Source organism: Oncorhynchus gorbuscha, linkage group LG14, assembly GCF_021184085.1.
Source record: "Oncorhynchus gorbuscha isolate QuinsamMale2020 ecotype Even-year linkage group LG14, OgorEven_v1.0, whole genome shotgun sequence".
Taxonomy (NCBI): domain Eukaryota; kingdom Metazoa; phylum Chordata; class Actinopteri; order Salmoniformes; family Salmonidae; genus Oncorhynchus; species Oncorhynchus gorbuscha.
The window spans coordinates 83,694,075-83,714,191 of record NC_060186.1 but is presented as its reverse complement, the minus strand read 5'-3'; positions in this window follow the sequence as shown (position 1 = coordinate 83,714,191).

The following is a 20,117-nucleotide window of genomic DNA, read 5'->3' as shown; positions in this document are numbered from 1 at the left end:
GCATCCAATTTGTTGAGTAGGGTATTGGAGGCTATTTTGTAAATTACATCGCCAAAGTCAAGGATTGGTAGGATGGTCAGTTTTACAAGGGTATTTTTGGCAGCATGAGTGAAGGATGCTTTGTTGCGAAATAGGAAGCCAATTCTAATATATATATATATATATTAGGCAAATTTAAAAAACATATATTTTATAGTAATATAACACAGAAAGAGATTTTGACCCCCCTATAGAGTCGTATAAATAAAGAGGTCAAAAGTTTCCTGTTTTTGTCCCATATTCCAATGAAACATCAAGCTGGTGCCTCCTGAATACAACAGCATAGACCAACATACATTTCACGCTGGTCCATGCTGGTCCACGCTGGTCCATGCTGGTCTGACCAGCATGGTCTAGCTGGTTCTGGTGGGTGACCAGCATGGTCTAGCTGGTTCTGGTGGACGACCAGCATGGTCTAGCTGATTCTGGTGGACGACCAGCATGGTCTAGCTGGTTCTGGTGGACGACCAGCATGGTATAGCTGGTTCTGGTGGACGACCAGCATGGTCTAGCTGGTTCTGGTGGATGACCAGCATGGTCTAGCTGGTTCTGGTGGACGACCAGCATGGTCTAGCTGGTCATTTCACGCTGGTCCATGCTGGTCCCTCCTGAATACAACAGTATAGACCAACATACATTTCACGCTGGTCCATGCTGGTCCACGCTGGTCCATGCTGGTCTGACCAGCATGGTCTAGCTGGTTCTGGTGGGTGACCAGCATGGTATAGCTGTTTTGGACTGGTGACCAACCTTCGCTGTGTTTTGGACTGGTGACCAACCTTCGCTGTGTTTTGGACTGGTGATCAGCCTTCGCTGTGTTTTGGACTGGTGACCAACCTTCGCTGTGTTTTGGACTGGTGACCAGCCTTCGCTGTGTTTTGGACTGGTGACCAACCTTCGCTGTGTTTTGGACTGGTGACCAACCTTCGCTGTGTTTTGGACTGGTGACCAACCTTCGCTGTGTTTTGGACTGGTGACCAGCCTTCGCTGTGTTTTGGACTGGTGACCAACCTTCGCTGTGTTTTGGACTGGTGACCAACCTTCGCTGTGTTTTGGACTGGTGACCAACCTTCGCTGTGTTTTGGACTGGTGACCAGCCTTCACTGTGTTTTAGACTGGTGACCAACCTTCGCTGTGTTTTGGACTGGTGACCAAACTTCGCTGTGTTTTGGACTGGTGACCAACCTTCGCTGTGTGTTGGACTGGTGACCAGCCTTCGCTGTGTTTTGGACTGGTGACCAACCTTCGCTGTGTTTTGGACTGGTGACCAGCCTTCGCTGTGTTTTGGACTGGTGACCAACCTTCGCTGTGTTTTGGACTGGTGACCAACCTTCGCTGTGTTTTGGACTGGTGACCAACCTTCGCTGTGTTTTGGACTGGTGACCAACCTCGCTGTGTTTTGGACTGGTGACCAGCCTTCGCTGTGTTTTGGACTGGTGACCAGCCTTCGCTGTGTTTTGGACTGGTGACCGGCCTTCGCTGTGTTTTGGACTGGTGACCAACCTTCGCTGTGTTTTGGACTGGTGACCGCCTTCGCTGTGTTTTGGACTGGTGACCAGCCTTCGCTGTGTTTTGACTGGTGACCGGCCTTCGCTGTGTTTTGGACTGGTGACCAACCTTCGCTGTGTTTTGGACTGGTGACCAACCTTCGCTGTGTTTTGGACTGGTGACCAGCCTTCGCTGTGTTTTGGACTGGTGACCAACCTTCGCTGTGTTTTGGATTGGTGACCAACCTTCGCTGTGTTTTGGACTGGTGACCAGACTTCGCTGTGTTTTGGACTGGTGACCAGCCTTCGCTGTGTTTTGGACTGGTGACCGGCCTTCGCTGTGTTTTGGACTGGTGACCAACCTTCGCTGTGTTTTGGACTGGTGACCGGCCTTCGCTGTGTTTTGGACTGGTGACCAGCCTTCGCTGTGTTTTGGACTGGTGACCGGCCTTCGCTGTGTTTTGGACTGGTGACCAACCTTCGCTGTGTTTTGGACTGGTGACCAACCTTCGCTGTGTTTTGGACTGGTGACCAGCCTTCGCTGTGTTTTGGACTGGTGACCAACCTTCGCTGTGTTTTGGACTGGTGACCAACCTTCGCTGTGTTTTGGACTGGTGACCAACCTTCGCTGTGTTTTGGACTGGTGATCAGCCTTCGCTGTGTTTTGGACTGGTGACCAACCTTCACTGTGTTTTGGACTGGTGACCAACCTTCGCTGTGTTTTGGACTGGTGACCAGCCTTCGCTGTGTTTTGGACTGGTGACCAACCTTCGCTGTGTTTTGGACTGGTGACCAGCCTTCGCTGTGTTTTGGACTGGTGACCAACCTTCGCTGTGTTTTGGACTGGTGACCAGCCTTCGCTGTGTTTTGGACTGGTGACCAACCTTCGCTGTGTTTTGGATTGGTGACCAACCTTCGCTGTGTTTTGGACTGGTGACCAGACTTCGCTGTGTTTGGACGCTGTGTTTTGGACTGGTGACCAGCCTTCGCTGTGTTTTGGACTGGTGACCAGCCTTCGCTGTGTTTTGGACAGGTGACCAGCCTTCGATGTGTTTTGGACTGGTGACCAGCCTTCGCTGTGTTTTGGACAGGTGACCAACCTTCGCTGTGTTTTGGACAGGTGACCAGCCTTCGATGTGTTTTGGACTGGTGACCAACCTTCGCTGTGTTTTGGACTGGTGACCAACCTTCGCTGTGTTTTGGACAGGTGACCAACCTTCGCTGTGTTTTGGACAGGTGACCAACCTTCGCTGTGTTTTGGACAGGTGACCAACCTTCGCTGTGTTTTGGACACTTTTTGATTCATTATGTTTCAGATTATTTTGTGTCCAATAAAAATGTTTGGTCAATCGTGTATTGTGTCATTCGCTGTGTTTTGGACTGGTGACCGGCCTTCGCTGTGTTTTGGACTGGTGACCAGCCTTCGCTGTGTTTTGGACTGGTGACCGGCCTTCGCTGTGTTTTGGACTGGTGACCAACCTTCGCTGTGTTTTGGACTGGTGACCAACCTTCGCTGTGTTTTGGACTGGTGACCAGCCTTCGCTGTGTTTTGGACTGGTGACCAACCTTCGCTGTGTTTTGGACTGGTGACCAACCTTCGCTGTGTTTTGGACTGGTGACCAACCTTCGCTGTGTTTTGGACTGGTGATCAGCCTTCGCTGTGTTTTGGACTGGTGACCAACCTTCGCTGTGTTTTGGACTGGTGACCAGCCTTCGCTGTGTTTTGGACTGGTGACCAACCTTCACTGTGTTTTGGACTGGTGACCAACCTTCGCTGTGTTTTGGACTGGTGACCAACCTTCACTGTGTTTTGGACTGGTGACCAGCCTTCGCTGTGTTTTGGACTGGTGACCAACCTTCGCTGTGTTTTGGACTGGTGACCAGCCTTCGCTGTGTTTTGGACTGGTGACCAACCTTCGCTGTGTTTTGGACTGGTGACCAGCCTTCGCTGTGTTTTGGACTGGTGACCAACCTTCTCTGTGTTTTGGACTGGTGACCAGCCTTCGCTGTGTTTTGGACTGGTGACCAGCCTTCGCTGTGTTTTGGACTGGTGATCAGCCTTCGCTGTGTTTTGGACTGGTGACCAGCCTTCGCTGTGTTTTGGACAGGTGACCAGCCTTCGCTGTGTTTTGGACAGGTGACCAACCTTCGCTGTGTTTTGGATAGGTGACCAACCTTCGCTGTGTTTTGGACTGGTGACCAACCTTCGCTGTGTTTTGGACAGGTGACCAACCTTCGCTGTGTTTTGGACAGGTGACCAACCTTCGCTGTGTTTTGGACAGGTGACCAACCTTCGCTGTGTTTTGGACTGGTGACCAACCTTCGCTGTGTTTTGGACTGGTGACCAGCCTTCGCTGTGTTTTGGACTGGTGACCAACCTTCACTGTGTTTTGGACTGGTGACCAACCTTCGCTGTGTTTTGGACTGGTGACCAACCTTCACTGTGTTTTGGACTGGTGACCAGCCTTCGCTGTGTTTTGGACTGGTGACCAACCTTCGCTGTGTTTTGGACTGGTGACCAGCCTTCGCTGTGTTTTGGACTGGTGACCAACCTTCGCTGTGTTTTGGACTGGTGACCAGCCTTCGCTGTGTTTTGGACTGGTGACCAACCTTCTCTGTGTTTTGGACTGGTGACCAGCCTTCGCTGTGTTTTGACTGGTGACCAGCCTTCGCTGTGTTTTGGACTGGTGATCAGCCTTCGCTGTGTTTTGGACTGGTGACCAGCCTTCGCTGTGTTTTGGACAGGTGACCAGCCTTCGATGTGTTTGGACTGGTGACCAGCCTTCGCTGTGTTTTGGACAGGTGACCAACCTTCGCTGTGTTTTGGATAGGTGACCAACCTTCGCTGTGTTTTGGACTGGTGACCAACCTTCGCTGTGTTTTGGACAGGTGACCAACCTTCGCTGTGTTTTGGACAGGTGACCAACCTTCGCTGTGTTTTGGACAGGTGACCAACCTTCGCTGTGTTTTGGACACTTTTGATTCATTATGTTTCAGATTATTTTGTGTCCAATAAAAATGTTTGGTCAATCGTGTATTGTGTCATTTGAGTCAATTTTTATGAAAATAATAAAGTATATTTCTAAACACTTCTAATTTAATGTGGATCCTACCATGATTATTGATATTCCTGAATGATTTAAAGATCTTACCCCATTTTAACCTCTCACTATTACCAATAACACTAGAAGCTAGAATCTCTTGTGGGTAAGATCTTTGACCCTCTGTAACTGTCTCAATCATCATTATTCGCGATTCAGTCAGGAGTATCTGTAATCGTGTTAGCATATAACTGTATAGAAACACATTATATTCTCATTTACAATGAAAGTGATGCAAATCATTATTTGCCATTCATTTGTAATGGGCGTAAAACAATCTGAAACACAACTAAAACAAACTGCAACTGCACGCCTGTATGTCTGTAGAGTCACACTCTTGATGTAGTCATTGGGCACTAGGAATATGGGACCAAATGCTAAACATTTGACTACTTTATAAGGATCTTTAATTAAGGGTGTCAATGATCTTAAACGCCTACTTTTTTTTGAGAAAACAATGTATAACTTGTCAAACAAAATCTTGCTCTGAGCAATGCTATTAGCATAAAATAATGTATCATTTTCACATACAATATTTATATTTTATTTTTTATTTTATTTAACTAGGTTAATCAGTGAAGAACACATTCTTGATGGCCTAGGAACAGTGGGCTAACTGCCTTGTTCAGGGGGAAAACGCAAGATTTTTAACTCAGGGATTCGATCTAGCAACCTTTCAATTACTGGCCCAACGCTCTAAACCACTAGGCTACGCTGCCGCCCTAAATATATCTCCGTATGAGTTATTTATTTTATATAGTCATTATTGCTCATCTTTATCAAGGGTGTGAACAACTTCAGACCCCACAGTATATCTTCACACTGTGAGGTTGTGAAGGGTGAGGAAGATAATGCCTTGAAAGAGCGTTTTGAAATTTCAGCCATTTTGGGGGGGGGGGTTGCCTGTAGACCAATAAGAATGAGAGTTCCAAATGTATCTGCCAATAACAGCTAACAGTAGTTTCCCTCCCCACTCAGATCACTCCCAGACAATCTTAGAAAATGGCGCTTTGCTAAGAAGCTATTTGTTTATTTTTAATCTGTTTATTTTAAAACAATCATAGTAAAGTACATGTCGGATAAAATATGTCTCGACAGGCCTGATGGAAAGAGCAAATTTGTCAGTAAACTTTCCAAAAAGGACAACAAAACAAAATACGCAAAGTGGATCTTTTTTTGTGTCGGTAAAATGAACGATGTGACAAAGACAGTGGAAACGTCTTTATGGAGAATATTGCTATAATAAGACATGTTGTGTGGTCCTCCCACTAGGACTCAGGACAGTTTAATAGACATGTTGTGTGGTCCTCCCACTAGGACTCAGGACAGTTTAATAGACATGTTGTGTGGTCCTCCCACTAGGACTCAGGACAGTTTAATAGACATGTTGTGTGGTCCTCCCACTAGGACTCAGGACAGTTTAATAGACATGTTGTGTGGTCCTCCCACTAGGACTCAGGACAGTTTAATAGACATGTTGTGTGGTCCTCCCACTATGACTCAGGACAGTTTAATAGACATGTTGTGTGGTCCTCCCACTATGACTCAGGACAGTTTAATAGACATGTTGTGTGGTCCTCCCACTAGGACTCAGGACAGTTTAATAGACATGTTGTGTGGTCCTCCCACTAGGACTCAGGACAGTTTAATAGACATGTTGTGTGGTCCTCCCACTATGACTCAGGACAGTTTAATAGACATGTTGTGTGGTCCTCCCACTATGACTCAGGACAGTTTAATAGACATGTTGTGTGGTCCTCCCACTATGACTCAGGACAGTTTAATAGACATGTTGTGTGGTCCTCCCACTATGACTCAGGACAGTTTAATAGACATGTTGTGTGGTCCTCCCACTATGACTCAGGACAGTTTAATAGACATGTTGTGTGGTCCTCCCACTATGACTCAGGACAGTTTAATAGACATGTTGTGTGGTCCTCCCACTAGGACTCAGGACAGTTTAATAGACATGTTGTGTGGTCCTCCCACTAGGACTCAGGACAGTTTAATAGACATGTTGTGTGGTCCTCCCACTAGGACTCAGGACAGTTTAATAGACATGTTGTGTGGTCCTCCCACTAGGACTCAGGACAGTTTAATAGACATGTTGTGTGGTCCTCCCACTATGACTCAGGACAGTTTAATAGACATGTTGTGTGGTCCTCCCACTATGACTCAGGACAGTTTAATAGACATGTTGTGTGGTCCTCCCACTATGACTCAGGACAGTTTAATAGACATGTTGTGTGGTCCTCCCACTATGACTCAGGACAGTTTAATAGACATGTTGTGTGGTCCTCCCACTAGGACACCATGCAGTTTAATAGACATGTCGTGTGGTCCTCCCACTATGACTCAGGACAGTTTAATAGACATGTTGTGTGGTCCTCCCACTATGACTCAGGACAGTTTAATAGACATGTTGTGTGGTCCTCCCACTAGGACACCATGCAGTTTAATAGACATGTCGTGTGGTCCTCCCACTATGACTCAGGACAGTTTAATAGACATGTTGTGTGGTCCTCCCACTAGGACACCATGCAGTTTAATAGACATGTTGTGTGGTCCTCCCACTATGACTCAGGACAGTTTAATAGACATGTTGTGTGGTCCTCCCACTAGGACACCATGCAGTTTAATAGACATGTTGTGTGGTCCTCCCACTAGGACTCAGGACAGTTTAATAGACATGTTGTGTGGTCCTCCCACTAGGACTCAGGACAGTTTAATAGACATGTTGTGTGGTCCTCCCACTATGACTCAGGACAGTTTAATAGACATGTTGTGTGGTCCTCCCACTATGACTCAGGACAGTTTAATAGACATGTTGTGTGGTCCTCCCACTATGACTCAGGACAGTTTAATAGACATGTTGTGTGGTCCTCCCACTAGGACTCAGGACAGTTTAATAGACATGTTGTGTGGTCCTCCCACTATGACTCAGGACAGTTTAATAGACATGTTGTGTGGTCCTCCCACTATGACTCAGGACAGTTTAATAGACATGTTGTGTGGTCCTCCCACTATGACTCAGGACAGTTTAATAGACATGTTGTGTGGTCCTCCCACTATGACTCAGGACAGTTTAATAGACATGTTGTGTGGTCCTCCCACTATGACTCAGGACAGTTTAATAGACATGTTGTGTGGTCCTCCCACTATGACTCAGGACAGTTTAATAGACATGTTGTGTGGTCCTCCCACTAGGACACCATGCAGTTTAATAGACATGTTGTGTGGTCCTCCCACTATGACTCAGGACAGTTTAATAGACATGTTGTGTGGTCCTCCCACTAGGACACCATGCAGTTTAATAGACATGTTGTGTGGTCCTCCCACTAGGACTCAGGACAGTTTAATAGACATGTTGTGTGGTCCTCCCACTAGGACTCAGGACAGTTTAATAGACATGTTGTGTGGTCCTCCCACTAGGACTCAGGACAGTTTAATAGACATGTCGTGTGGTCCTCCCACTAGGACTCAGGACAGTTTAATAGACATGTTGTGTGGTCCTCCCACTATGACTCAGGACAGTTTAATAGACATGTTGTGTGGTCCTCCCACTAGGACTCAGGACAGTTTAATAGACATGTTGTGTGGTCCTCCCACTAGGACTCAGGACAGTTTAATAGACATGTTGTGTGGTCCTCCCACTAGGACTCAGGACAGTTTAATAGACATGTTGTGTGGTCCTCCCACTAGGACTCAGGACAGTTTAATAGACATGTTGTGTGGTCCTCCCACTAGGACTCAGGACAGTTTAATAGACATGTTGTGTGGTCCTCCCACTAGGACACCATGCAGTTTAATAGACATGTTGTGTGGTCCTCCCACTATGACTCAGGACAGTTTAATAGACATGTTGTGTGGTCCTCCCACTAGGACTCAGGACAGTTTAATAGACATGTTGTGTGGTCCTCCCACTAGGACTCAGGACAGTTTAATAGACATGTCGTGTGGTCCTCCCACTAGGACTCAGGACAGTTTAATAGACATGTTGTGTGGTCCTCCCACTAGGACACCATGCAGTTTAATAGACATGTTGTGTGGTCCTCCCACTATGACTCAGGACAGTTTAATAGACATGTTGTGTGGTCCTCCCACTAGGACTCAGGACAGTTTAATAGACATGTTGTGTGGTCCTCCCACTAGGACTCAGGACAGTTTAATAGACATGTCGTGTGGTCCTCCCACTAGGACTCAGGACAGTTTAATAGACATGTTGTGTGGTCCTCCCACTAGGACACCATGCAGTTTAATAGACATGTCGTGTGGTCCTCCCACTATGACTCAGGACAGTTTAATAGACATGTTGTGTGGTCCTCCCACTAGGACACCATGCAGTTTAATAGACATGTTGTGTGGTCCTCCCACTATGACTCAGGACAGTTTAATAGACATGTTGTGTGGTCCTCCCACTAGGACACCATGCAGTTTAATAGACATGTTGTGTGGTCCTCCCACTAGGACTCAGGACAGTTTAATAGACATGTTGTGTGGTCCTCCCACTAGACTCAGGACAGTTTAATAGACATGTTGTGTGGTCCTCCCACTAGACTCAGGACAGTTTAATAGACATGTCGTGTGGTCCTCCCACTAGGACTCAGGACAGTTTAATAGACATGTTGTGTGGTCCTCCCACTATGACTCAGGACAGTTTAATAGACATGTTGTGTGGTCCTCCCACTAGGACTCAGGACAGTTTAATAGACATGTTGTGTGGTCCTCCCACTAGGACTCAGGACAGTTTAATAGACATGTTGTGTGGTCCTCCCACTAGGACTCAGGACAGTTTAATAGACATGTTGTGTGGTCCTCCCACTAGGACTCAGGACAGTTTAATAGACATGTCGTGTGGTCCTCCCACTAGGACTCAGGACAGTTTAATAGACATGTTGTGTGGTCCTCCCACTAGGACACCATGCAGTTTAATAGACATGTTGTGTGGTCCTCCCACTATGACTCAGGACAGTTTAATAGACATGTTGTGTGGTCCTCCCACTAGGACTCAGGACAGTTTAATAGACATGTTGTGTGGTCCTCCCACTAGGACTCAGGACAGTTTAATAGACATGTCGTGTGGTCCTCCCACTAGGACTCAGGACAGTTTAATAGACATGTTGTGTGGTCCTCCCACTAGGACACCATGCAGTTTAATAGACATGTTGTGTGGTCCTCCCACTAGGACTCAGGACAGTTTAATAGACATGTTGTGTGGTCCTCCCACTATGACTCAGGACAGTTTAATAGACATGTTGTGTGGTCCTCCCACTATGACTCAGGACAGTTTAATAGACATGTTGTGTGGTCCTCCCACTATGACTCAGGACAGTTTAATAGACATGTCGTGTGGTCCTCCCACTAGGACTCAGGACAGTTTAATAGACATGTTGTGTGTTCCTCCCACTATGACTCAGGACACAATGCAGTTTAATAGACATGTTGTGTGGTCCTCCCACTATGACTCAGGACAGTTTAATAGACATGTTGTGTTGTCCTCCCACTAGGACTCAGGACAGTTTAATAGACATGTTGTGTGGTCCTCCCACTAGGACCCAGGACAGTTTAATAGACATGTTGTGTGGTCCTCCCACTAGGACTCAGGACATCATGCAGTTTAATAGACATGTTGTGTGGTCCTCCCACTAGGACCCAGGACATCATGCAGTTTAATAGACATGTTGTGTGGTCCTCCCACTAGGACACCATGCAGTTTAATAGACATGTTGTGTGGTCCTCCCACTAGGACCCAGGACACCATGCAGTTTAATAGACATGTCGTGTGGTCCTCCCACTAGGACCCAGGACAGTTTAATAGACATGTTGTGTGGTCCTCCCACTAGGACACCATGCAGTTTAATAGACATGTTGTGTGGTCCTCCCACTAGGACACCATGCAGTTTAATAGACATGTTGTGTGGTCCTCCCACTATGACTCAGGACAGTTTAATAGACATGTTGTGTGGTCCTCCCACTAGGACACCATGCAGTTTAATAGACATGTTGTGTGGTCCTCCCACTATGACCCAGGACAGTTTAATAGACATGTTGTGTGGTCCTCCCACTAGGACATCATGCAGTTTAATAGACATGTTGTGTGGTCCTCCCACTATGACTCAGGACAGTTTAATAAGACATGTTGTGTGGTCCTCCCACTAGGACATCATGCAGTTTAATAGACATGTTGTGTGGTCCTCCCACTAGGACCCAGGACACCATGCAGTTTAATAGACATGTTGTGTGGTCCTCCCACTATGACTCAGGACAGTTTAATAGACATGTTGTGTGGTCCTCCCACTATGACTCAGGACAGTTTAATAGACATGTCGTGTGGTCCTCCCACTATGACCCAGGACACCATGCAGTTTAATAGACATGTTGTGTGGTCCTCCCACCATGACTCAGGACAGTTTAATAGACATGTTGTGTGGTCCTCCCACTAGGACTCAGGACAGTTTAATAGACATGTTGTGTGGTCCTCCCACTAGGACTCAGGACAGTTTAATAGACATGTCGTGTGGTCCTCCCACTATGACCCAGGACACCATGCAGTTTAATAGACATGTTGTGTGGTCCTCCCACTATGACTCAGGACAGTTTAATAGACATGTTGTGTGGTCCTCCCACTATGACTCAGGACAGTTTAATAGACATGTTGTGTGGTCCTCCCACTAGGACACCATGCAGTTTAATAGACATGTTGTGTGGTCCTCCCACTATGACTCAGGACAGTTTAATAGACATGTTGTGTGGTCCTCCCACTATGACTCAGGACAGTTTAATAGACATGTCGTGTGGTCCTCCCACTATGACCCAGGACACCATGCAGTTTAATAGACATGTTGTGTGGTCCTCCCACCATGACTCAGGACAGTTTAATAGACATGTTGTGTGGTCCTCCCACTAGGACTCAGGACAGTTTAATAGACATGTTGTGTGGTCCTCCCACTAGGACTCAGGACAGTTTAATAGACATGTCGTGTGGTCCTCCCACTATGACCCAGGACACCATGCAGTTTAATAGACATGTTGTGTGGTCCTCCCACTATGACTCAGGACAGTTTAATAGACATGTTGTGTGGTCCTCCCACTATGACTCAGGACAGTTTAATAGACATGTTGTGTGGTCCTCCCACTAGGACCCAGGACAGTTTAATAGACATGTTGTGTGGTCCTCCCACTAGGACACCATGCAGTTTAATAGACATGATGTGTGGTCCTCCCACTATGACTCAGGACACCATGCAGTTTAATAGACATGTTGTGTGGTCCTCCCACTATGACCCAGGACACCATGCAGTTTAATAGACATGTTGTGTGGTCCTCCCACTATGACTCAGGACAGTTTAATAAGACATGTTGTGTGGTCCTCCCACTAGGACTCAGGACACCATGCAGTTTAATAGACATGTTGTGTGGTCCTCCCACTAGGACTCAGGACAGTTTAATAGACATGTTGTGTGGTCCTCCCACTAGGACATCATGCAGTTTAATAGACATGTTGTGTGGTCCTCCCACTAGGACATCATGCAGTTTAATAGACATGTTGTGTGGTCCTCCCACTAGGACTCAGGACAGTTTAATAGACATGTTGTGTGGTCCTCCCACTAGGACTCAGGACAGTTTAATAGACATGTTGTGTGGTCCTCCCACTATGACTCAGGACAGTTTAATAGACATGTTGTGTGGTCCTCCCACTAGGACACCATGCAGTTTAATAGACATGTTGTGTGGTCCTCCCACTATGACCCAGGACAGTTTAATAGACATGTTGTGTGGTCCTCCCACTAGGACTCAGGACAGTTTAATAGACATGTTGTGTGGTCCTCCCACTAGGACACCATGCAGTTTAATAGACATGTTGTGTGGTCCTCCCACTATGACTCAGGACAGTTTAATAGACATGTTGTGTGGTCCTCCCACTAGGACACCATGCAGTTTAATAGACATGTTGTGTGGTCCTCCCACTATGACCCAGGACATCATGCAGTTTAATAGACATGTTGTGTGGTCCTCCCACTATGACTCAGGACAGTTTAATAGACATGTTGTGTGGTCCTCCCACTATGACTCAGGACAGTTTAATAGACATGTTGTGTGGTCCTCCCACTAGGACACCATGCAGTTTAATAGACATGTTGTGTGGTCCTCCCACTAGGACCCAGGACACCATGCAGTTTAATAGACATGTTGTGTGGTCCTCCCACTAGGACCCAGGACACCATGCAGTTTAATAGACATGTTGTGTGGTCCTCCCACTAGGACACCATGCAGTTTAATAGACATGTTGTGTGGTCCTCCCACTATGACTCAGGACAGTTTAATAGACATGTTGTGTGGTCCTCCCACTATGACTCAGGACAGTTTAATAGACATGTTGTGTGGTCCTCCCACTATGACCCAGGACACCATGCAGTTTAATAGACATGTTGTGTGGTCCTCCCAGTAGGACCCAGGACATCATGCAGTTTAATAGACATGTTGTGTGGTCCTCCCACTAGGACATCATGCAGTTTAATAGACATGTTGTGTGGTCCTCCCACTAGGACCCAGGACACCATGCAGTTTAATAGACATGTTGTGTGGTCCTCCCACTAGGACACCATGCAGTTTAATAGACATGTTGTGTGGTCCTCCCACTAGGACCCAGGACACCATGCAGTTTAATAGACATGTTGTGTGGTCCTCCCACTAGGACCCAGGACAGTTTAATAGACATGTTGTGTGGTCCTCCCACTATGACACCATGCAGTTTAATAGACATGTTGTGTGGTCCTCCCACTAGGACTCAGGACAGTTTAATAGACATGTTGTGTGGTCCTCCCACTATGACTCAGGACAGTTTAATAGACATGTTGTGTGGTCCTCCCACTATGACTCAGGACAGTTTAATAGACATGTTGTGTGGTCCTCCCACTATGACTCAGGACACCATGCAGTTTAATAGACATGTTGTGTGGTCCTCCCACTATGACTCAGGACAGTTTAATAGACATGTCGTGTGGTCCTCCCACTATGACTCAGGACAGTTTAATAGACATGTTGTGTGGTCCTCCCACTATGACTCAGGACAGTTTAATAGACATGTTGTGTGGTCCTCCCACTATGACTCAGGACACCATGCAGTTTAATAGACATGTTGTGTGGTCCTCCCACTATGACTCAGGACAGTTTAATAGACATGTCGTGTGGTCCTCCCACTATGACTCAGGACAGTTTAATAGACATGTTGTGTGGTCCTCCCACTATGACTCAGGACAGTTTAATAGACATGTTGTGTGGTCCTCCCACTAGGACTCAGGACAGTTTAATAGACATGTTGTGTTGTCCTCCCACTATGACCCAGGACACCATGCAGTTTAATAGACATGTTGTGTGGTCCTCCCAGTAGGACTCAGGACAGTTTAATAGACATGTTGTGTTGTCCTCCCACTAGGACTCAGGACAGTTTAATAGACATGTTGTGTGGTCCTCCCAGTAGGACTCAGGACAGTTTAATAGACATGTTGTGTTGTCCTCCCACTAGGACTCAGGACAGTTTAATAGACATGTTGTGTGGTCCTCCCAGTAGGACTCAGGACAGTTTAATAGACATGTTGTGTTGTCCTCCCACTAGGACTCAGGACAGTTTAATAGACATGTTGTGTGGTCCTCCCACTATGACTCAGGACAGTTTAATAGACATGTTGTGTGGTCCTCCCACTATGACTCAGGACACCATGCAGTTTAATAGACATGTTGTGTGGTCCTCCCACTATGACTCAGGACAGTTTAATAGACATGTCGTGTGGTCCTCCCACTATGACTCAGGACAGTTTAATAGACATGTTGTGTGGTCCTCCCACTATGACTCAGGACAGTTTAATAGACATGTTGTGTGGTCCTCCCACTAGGACTCAGGACAGTTTAATAGACATGTTGTGTTGTCCTCCCACTATGACCCAGGACACCATGCAGTTTAATAGACATGTTGTGTGGTCCTCCCAGTAGGACTCAGGACAGTTTAATAGACATGTTGTGTTGTCCTCCCACTAGGACTCAGGACAGTTTAATAGACATGTTGTGTGGTCCTCCCAGTAGGACTCAGGACAGTTTAATAGACATGTTGTGTTGTCCTCCCACTAGGACTCAGGACAGTTTAATAGACATGTTGTGTGGTCCTCCCAGTAGGACTCAGGACAGTTTAATAGACATGTTGTGTTGTCCTCCCACTAGGACTCAGGACAGTTTAATAGACATGTTGTGTGGTCCTCCCACTAGGACTCAGGACAGTTTAATAGACATGTTGTGTTGTCCTCCCACTAGGACTCAGGACAGTTTATTAGGCTACATATGAAATAAGTTATGGTGAACTTCACAGGGTGCATATAGTGCACAGTGATGATCTTAAACTTTTTTTCTGGTGAAATGATGATCGATGCTTGGCTGCTATTGTCACGCCCTGACCGTAGAGAGCTGTTTATTCTCTGTTTCGGTTAGGGCGTGACAGTGACTAGGGTGGATTTTCTTGGTGATTAATTATCTATGTTGGCCTGGTATGGTTCCCAATCAGAGGCAGCTGTTTATCGTTGTCTCTGATTGGGGATCATATTTAGGCAGCCATTTCCCCATTGTGCTTTGTGGGATCTTGTCTAGGTATAGTTGCACTACATGAGCTTCGCGTTTCCATTTGCACTTTATTGTTTCCTTTGAGTTTTAATAAAGAGGAGGGAACCAGACATTCATCGCCATTTGACAAATGAATATACTTTAGCTCTTTTGTCCATAATCATTTCATCTTGTAGGCTATACCCACACTGTATCTGCCAGCTGTTGGCTGGTGGGCATGTGCAAAGCCCAGAGTGGGTACATTCACTATATCAACACACATTTATTGAAAACGCGATGGGAAAATAAATGTAACTTGTCTTTTCATTCATGGGAACGTGTGCATTACGTCATCATCACGCAGAGCCTTTTTTATCCGTGACACGTCCATATAACGGGAACTGGTGGGAAAACTTGCATTTAGTTTTTATGCAGATTTTTAGAAAATTTGCATGAAAATCTATCGCCAATCGGATTAAAACCTAGCTAGTAATGGCACTTTATTGTTACCCAAAAGGGATTTCATATTGAGAGAGAAATTTTCGAAACAACAACAATTTCATAAATTTGTGCAACTAGCCCACTGGGAACAGACGTCAATTCAATGGCTATTTCATACTGGCTCCACGTCATCTTGTTGACATGGAAACTCTATTGTCTATTGGTCTATTGAACCAGTGTGTGCGCTGTGGAAAATGCCTTTATTTAATTGCAAGGAGTTATTAACCTCTTGCTTCTACCTGGCACGCAGGCGTCCCATCTAGAGCTCTGGAAATGCAAATGCGCTACGCTAAATGCTAATAGCATTAGTTAAAACTCAAACGTTCATTAAAATACACATGCAGGGTATTGAATTAAAGCTACACTCGTTGTGAATCCAGGCAGCAAGTCAGATTTCTAAAATGTTTTACGGCGAAAACATAGCACATATTTATGTCAAACCACCACCGCAGACATAGCTCATTAGCATAGCCAAGTAGGAAAAAATATGCAATCAACAAACGCAGGATTAAAAAAAAAAAAATTTCACTAACCTTTTGAAATCTTCATCAGATGACAGTAATATAACATGTTACACAGTACATTCATTTTTTTCCAATAATCTGCAATATATATCCATAAATCTCTGTTTACAATGACGCATCGTTCAAAAAATGCTACTAAAATGTCAGGAGAAATGAAATAGCTCCGGCAGATAACGTCAGCTAACAAGGAATACACATCATAAACTTTGACTAAATATGCATGTTTTACATATGTATAGGAAGATACACTTCTTCTAAATGCAATCGCTGTGTTACATTTATTTTTAACGTTACAGTTTGCGTTTACTAGGCTATACTAGGAGTCGGCGCTCCAAATGTATCATTATGCCTCCTCTATCTTGGAGTCGACAGAAACCCAAAATTAACACATAAATATTCCCTTACCTTTGCTGTTCTTCCATCAAAAGACCTGGAAGGGATTATACTTACCAAAACAGCGTTTAGTTTTCAAATCTGCGTCTTTCGGTTCTCAAAATAGCCACTTTTCGGTCGAAATGTAGGCAAAATTCAAGTGGATGCGCACCAAAACGTCGAAATTATATATTATATGTCGAGTAAACTTGTCAAACTATGTTCATAATTAAGCTTAAACATGTTATAAAGGTGTACAGCAATTGTGAGGACGAAGCGAAACACACACGTCTTTTAATCGATCCTGAAGAAAAGACTTCACCGGAGCAGAGCGCGCATAATCGTACACTTTTTTTTAGCGTGACCGAGACCTTTCGGCGTCTCGTGAGCGCGCGATTCTCACAATGAGAAGCCCCTTTGAAAGCAGGCTTCGCGCTGAACACGCACAGACTGTTCCCAGAGCGGTAGTTGTTTGGGAAGGCGTATACGATGACGTCAAAGTTGGGCCAACTTTTTCCATGACAAGAGAGACTTTGGGAGAATGCATGCCCTGAGACTTCTGCTTTACATAGAGACAAAATTTAAACGGTTTTAGAAGCTTTAGAGTGTTTTATATTCGATAATATTTTTTATATGCATATATTAGCAACTTTTGACAAAAATGTATCCTGTTTTATATGGGTACCCAATTCCTCCAGAAGGGGCAGTAAACAGGGGTAGGCTTAACAGGTTAAATGGTTTAACTTGGGTAAAACATTTTGGGTACGCTTCCACAAGCTTCCCACAATATGTTGGGTGAATTTTGGCCCATTCCTCCTGACAGAGCTGGTGTAACTGAGTCAGGTTTGTAGGCCTCCTGACAGAGCTGGTGTAACTGAGTCAGGTTTGTAGACCTCCTTGTGCGCACATGCTTTTTCAGTTCTGCCCACAAATGTTGGGATTGAGGTCAGGGCTTTGTGATGGCCACTCCAATACCTTGGCTGTGTTGTCCTTATTAAGCCATTTAACCACAACTTTGGAAGTATGCTTGGGGTCATTGTCCATTTGGAAGACCCATTTGGAAGTGTGCTTGGGATCATTGTCTATTTGGAAGACCCATTTGGAAGTATGCTTGGGGTCATTGTCCATTTGGAAGACCCATTTGGAAGTATGCTTGGGGTCATTGTCCATTTGGAAGACCCATTTGGAAGTATGCTTGTGGTCATTGTCCATTTGGAAGACCCATTTGGAAGTATGCTTGGGGTCATTGTCCATCTGGAAGACCCATTTGGAAGTATGCTTGGGGTCATTGTCCATTTAGAAGTATGCTTGGGGTCATTCTCCATCTGGAAGACCCATTTGCAACCAAGCTGTAACTTCCTGACTGATGTCTTGAGATGTTGCTTCAATATATCCACATACTTTTCCTGCCTCATGATGCCATTTATTCGGTGAAGTGCACCAGTCCCTCTTACAGCAAAGCACCCCCAAAACATGATGCTGCACCCCCGTGCTTCATGGTTGGGATGGTGTTCTTCGGCTTGCAAGCCTCCCCCTTTTCCCTCCAAACATAACGATGGTCATTTTGGCCGAACAGTTCTATTTTTGTTTCATCAGACCAGAGGACATTTCTCCAAAAAGTACGATCTTTGTCCCCATGTTCAGTTGCAAACCATAGTCTGGCTTTTTTATGGATGTTTTGGAGCAGTGGCTTCTTCCTTGCTGAGTGGCCTTTCAGGTTATGTCGATATAGGACTCGTTTTACTGTGGATATAGATACTTTTGTACCTGTTTCCTCCAGCAAGGTCCTTTGCTGTTGTTCTGGGATTGATTTGCACTTTTCGCACCAAAGTACGTTCATCTCTAGGAGACAGAACGTGTCTCCTTCCTGAGCGGTATGACGGCTGCGTGATCCCATGGTGTTTATATTTGCATACTATTGTTTGTCCAGATGAACGTGGTACCTTCAGGCGTTTGGAAATTGCTCCCAAGGATGAACCAGACTTGTGGAGGTCTACAATTTAGGTCAATCATTTTATTCTGAGATCTTGGCTGATTTCTTTTGATGTCAAGCAAAGAGGCACTGAGTTTGAAGGTAGGCCTTGAAATATATCCACCTTTATTTAACCAGGTAAGCTAGTTGAGAACAAGTTCTCATTTGCAACTGCGATCTGGCCATGATAAAGCATAGTAGTGTGAACAGACAACACAGAGTTACACATGGAGTAAACAATTAACATGTCAATAACACAGTAGAAAAAAAGGGGAGTCTATATACATTGTGTGCAAAAGGCATGAGGAGGTAGGCAAATAATTACAATTTTGCAGATTAACACTGGAGTGATAAATGATCAGATGGTCATGTACAGGTAGAGATATTGGTGTGCAAAAGAGCAGAAAAGTAAATAAATAAAAACAGTATGGGATGAGGTAGGTAAAAATGGATGGGCTATTTACCGATAGACTATGTACAGCTGCAGTGATCGGTTAGCTGCTCAGATAGCAGATGTTTGAATTTGGTGAGGGAGATAAAAGTCTCCAACTTCAGCGATTTTTGCAATTCATTCCAGTCACAGGCAGCAGAGAACTGGAACGAAAGGCGGCCAAATGGGATGATCAGTGAGATACACCTGCTGGAGCGCGTGCTACGGATGGGGGTTGCCATCGTGACCAGTGAACTGAGATAAGGCGGAGCTTTACCTAGCATGGACTTGTAGATGACCTGGAGCCAGTGGGTCTGGCGACGAATATGTAGCGTGGGCCAGCCAACTAGAGCATACAGGTCACAGTGGTGGGTGGTATAAGGTGCTTTAGTGACAAAACGGATGGCACTGTGATAAACTGCATCCAGTTTGCTGTGTATTGTGTTGGAGGCAATTTTGTAGATGACATCGCCGAAGTCGAGGATCGGTAGAATAGTCAGTTTTACTAGGATAAGTTTGGCGGCGTGAGTGAAGGAGGCTTTGTTGCGGAACAGAAAGCCGACTCTATATTTTATTTTCTATTGGGGATGTTTGATATGAGTCTGGAAGGAGAGTTTACAGTCTAGCCAGGCACCTAGGTACTTATAGATGTCCACATATTCAAGGTCGGAACCATCCAGGGTGGTGATGCTGGTCAGGCGTGCGGGTGCAGGCAGCGAACGGTTGAAAAGCAAGCATTTGGTTTTACTAGCGTTTAAGAGCAGTTGGAGGCCACGGAAGGAGTGTTGTATGGCATTGAAGCTCGTTTGGAGGTTAGATAGCACAGTGTCCAAGGATGGGCCGGATGTATATAGAATGGTGTCGTCTGCGTAGAGGTGGATCAGGGAATCGCCCGCAGCAAGAGCAACATCATTGATATATACAGAGAAAAGAGTCGGCCCGAGAATTGAACCCTGTGGCGGGTGCCATAGAGACTGCCAGAGGACCGGACAGCATGCCCTCCGATTTGACACACTGAACTCTGTCTGCAAAGTAGTTGGTGAACCAGGCAAGGCAGTCATCTGAAAACCTGAGGCTACTGCCGATAAGAATATAGTGATTGAC